Below are 3,740 nucleotides of genomic sequence, written 5' to 3'. Positions count from 1 at the left end.
AAAAATCTGCTGTACCAACCTATCCATGCAAATCTTTCCTCTTCCAGTTTTGTTCTTTCTTTGCATTTGAGTGAGGCAATTTGTTGTTCTACCTGCCTAACCCTGAGACTGGGCCCTGGCTGATCACCATGAGGAGACTTACCAGGAAGCTGCTGACTTGGGATCAGAGTTTATTTCAGGTCTAAAGAATCCACTTATCAGCTGTGACAATTATCTGGCACTCCTCTCGGTTACTCAATAAACTGTAAAGTTCTAAAGCCATGGGGGCTGTGAATGAATTTTGACAATAGAGCGGCTAGCTCTCAGATGCATAATTCATGGAAAAGCCAAGTTATTGCATCAGAGAGAGAGAGACAGAGAGAGAGAGAGAAAGAGAGAGAACAAGCCTTGGAGATGTGCCCTAAGGAAAAATAGTGGGAGGACAATCAGAACACGTGCACCGGCTCATCAGATTCTGTGTATCTCTATTTCCTACTAAAAATACAGTGGAAGGAAGTTTATTACAATCTGATAAATACAAAACACTTCCTTATTTAGAAGAAACGAGTATGCTACTTGGCCCAAAAGCACATTTCATCAATTCAGAGGAAACTGTATTTTCATTACAGTTCTCCAGATTGATTCTTCAAATAATGGGCCTTACCCAGGTGAAATTAATGAATACAACGAGTCTAGTCTTCAACAAATCCATTCATGTGGTTTTGTTAAATTTCAGACATCAATTTTATGATACTGAGATTGAGTCAGATGCTCTCAATACAGAAGACAGAGATGGCAGGTAACCTAAAATCCAAGTTGTTCCTTCTTCAATACTTTATGAGCCCCCTCTGTCTCTGCATTTCCATGTGTATAGGAGACATACCTATGCTCTGTTCTCATGCCTACTTGGTTCCCCAAAGATATAATTTCTCTTAACAATTGCACTCCGTTCAATAATTTACAGATCATTCACAAAAGTCTATCACTGCTTACAGCAATGAGAAAACCTCACCAGACCTGCATACATGAGGACACCATAGGACTGCCCCAAGACCACCTAGAGGATGATTGAAGAACTCCAACAGCTCTAAAAGCACCACGGCTCCACAAACCATTTCCTTTCGCTGTGGACATTCTTTGCCTTAGGCACTCCCATTTTTGTCTTATTTATTGTCATGTTTTCACTCACCTAACTGTACATCCAACAGAAAGCAATGACAAGTAGCAGCAGCTAACAAAACTAGCCTAGGTGGAAGTGGATTTGAAAGTGACCAGACTCTAAGGATCACTTGGTCTCTGGTATTGGGCTAACTGCTTCTTTAAGGTTCATTTTTCTTATCCATGAAGTGGGAGGATTAGTTGAAGTGATTTTTAGCTATAAAAACTTTCAGTCTGGCCTAAATAAAATCTGTAAAAGTATGGCCTAAAGAGTGAAAATATAATGAGGTCTGAAGGAGACCACATATTATCAGAAGAGATTTACTATATACTGGAATATGCTCCAAAGAACCAATGATAATAGGCCAGGACACTGGGGCCCAGCCTTCACCAAACCCAGGGCCTGAGGCATTTCACTTAAGCGTCTATGGTCCCAACTGCCCTATTGGTAAAATGAAGGGATTTAAAGAGACAACTTACAGGGCCCTTGTTAGCATGAACAGGATAGAATTCTCTAACCTACTAGCTTTGTTTTAAATATATAGGAGATCAGAGCAGAGAGAGATTAAGTGGCCTCAGGACAATAAACCTTTTGGTCTACCAACTCCCAATATAGTTCTTTTTCTACTTCACTACATTCCCCGCCCTCCATTCAAATGAGATGAATTTATGTCAATGATCCTTACCAATAAGTGCTGTCCCAAACCAAATCAGAAATTGAATAGATCCCCTTAAAGTTGACTTCATTGGATAGCGAAGGTATCACAGGATGGTGTCAATTTTTATCCCAAACATATGCCTCAGCCAAGGAACAACTGTTGACACATCCTAAAGAACGAACCGTCTGCTTCCGAAGGCGGGAAAGATACTGGTACAGGGAAAGCACCCCTCACAGAAAAAGATGCCATGCACAGGGAAACACCCCTCACAGAAAAAGATGCCAGCCTCTTCTGCCTCTCCCTGCAAACCATGATGAATAACCTCCTGAGTAAACTGGATAACAAGCCTTTGGCGGTACAAAGCTCTCAACAACTTTGGCTTTCTACAGTCATAAGAACACGAAGAGCTTCGGCCGGGATCTTCTCACTGAGCAAAGCAGACTTAAAGTATGCCCCCAAACTCAAAATGAGGTCGTTAGGGGTTCATTTCATGGCCAAGTTGTAATGGAACCAGAAAAGCTATGACTCATTTTTGAGTCTGCACGTGGTCCACTTGGATAGTCCAACCTTCAGTGTATAATTAAGTAAACTAAACTAAAATACCAAGTTCTTCTGTGTCATTACACCTTATAAGTTGCCTGAAAAGGTTATATCAAAAGAGATGACAGGATGTGTCCTTTCTTTCAAAATGTGGTTCTCTCACCATCAGGGGACAATCATCCTGAGGGGCTTAGGATTTCTATCTGTTTCCTGCACTATGTAGGCCCCCAGCCCCACCAGACTTTTACTCCAGTGACATTTCAGATAAAGAATTTTAAACTCACACTCACCCTTTTGGGCTAGCAGGCATCGCACATCCATCCACTCATGGTTGACAGCAGATCGGAGAACGGAGCGAAGCCCTCACCATTGCCCAGCAGTTGGCTTGGAAACTGGAATTGTCAGCAAAAGCTCCTGGGACACTACAACACAAAAGTATTGTTTTACACACCACTCAGGTGCAGCTTCTGAAAACCACTGCTTCCTTGAGCATGAAAACAGCAAGACAGACATACAGCCCAGGGGTGGGGGAAAACACCTTCCCAACAAGGCTATATCACTGTATCAAGGGTGAGCATGGTGCCAACATCAACCAGAAACAGTTTTGAAAGAATGTTTACCAAGTACATCAGCACATACACTGAGCGGTGGTCAGTTATTAAATGTCATGTACCAAATATTTTAGCCTTGCCCCCCCCCCCCGAAAAGAGCCACATTATAAAATATAATTATAAAATATTCAGGTAACCCATAAACTGTGTTAACACAAATCTTAAAGGCACCCATTCTCATTAAATAATGCTATTTCCCCCCCCTAGAGAATGACGAAAACACAAAAAATATTGAATAATGATTATTTTAAATGTCCATCAGTACACACACTTGTCGTGACTTAAAATCATGATCGTGCACATTGGAGCTCTTAGGAGAAATAACTCTTATCTTTTCCCTCTAAAACTTCATTCCATCATATCTTAAAACATGGTTATGAATTAGGTGCATGTTCCCAAGTGAATCGTGTTCTCCCACAAACATGCTGCGGGCCTGGGAATGTGATCTCAGTTGGATGCAGGGAGTTCTAGGTTGCGAAATTTCCCGTTTTTAAAATAAGTGTTCTCGCTGTTGTTAATGGCCCTCAAGTTAACTGCAACCCAAGACAACCCCAGCTGGGTCAGAGTAGAGCTGCTCCACGGGATTTCCAAGGCTGGGGCTCTTTGGAATCACACCTTGAGGCCTGTCTTCCAAAGGGCTAATTCCAACTCTAGCGACCCTGTATGATGGCTGTTTCAGAAGGTGTCCTGGACTATAATCTTTACAAATTATGATCATCAAATTCTCGTCACCACAGAGCATCAAAAGGGTTTGAATCGCCAACTTTCCATTCAGCAGGAAAGCCCTCAGCCC

General features: G+C 42.0%; 1 long non-coding RNA gene across 1 annotated transcript in view; it reads right to left on the bottom strand.

Moving 5' to 3' along the window:
• The window catches only part of LOC123521649, a 234,355-nt gene extending 231,603 nt beyond the window's left edge, over window positions 1-2,752 (bottom strand). Inside the window, exon 1 of the long non-coding RNA XR_006680038.1 lies at window positions 2,627-2,752. This is a non-coding gene — a long non-coding RNA (uncharacterized LOC123521649). The remainder of the gene's footprint in view (window positions 1-2,626) is intronic.
• Window positions 2,753-3,740: the final 988 nt, after the last annotated feature.

This window comes from Echinops telfairi, unplaced genomic scaffold, assembly GCF_000313985.2.
Source record: "Echinops telfairi isolate 266 unplaced genomic scaffold, ASM31398v2 ScPeMD7_31;HRSCAF=116, whole genome shotgun sequence".
Classification (NCBI taxonomy): domain Eukaryota; kingdom Metazoa; phylum Chordata; class Mammalia; order Afrosoricida; family Tenrecidae; genus Echinops; species Echinops telfairi.
This window is presented reverse-complemented; position numbering and strand designations above follow the sequence as displayed.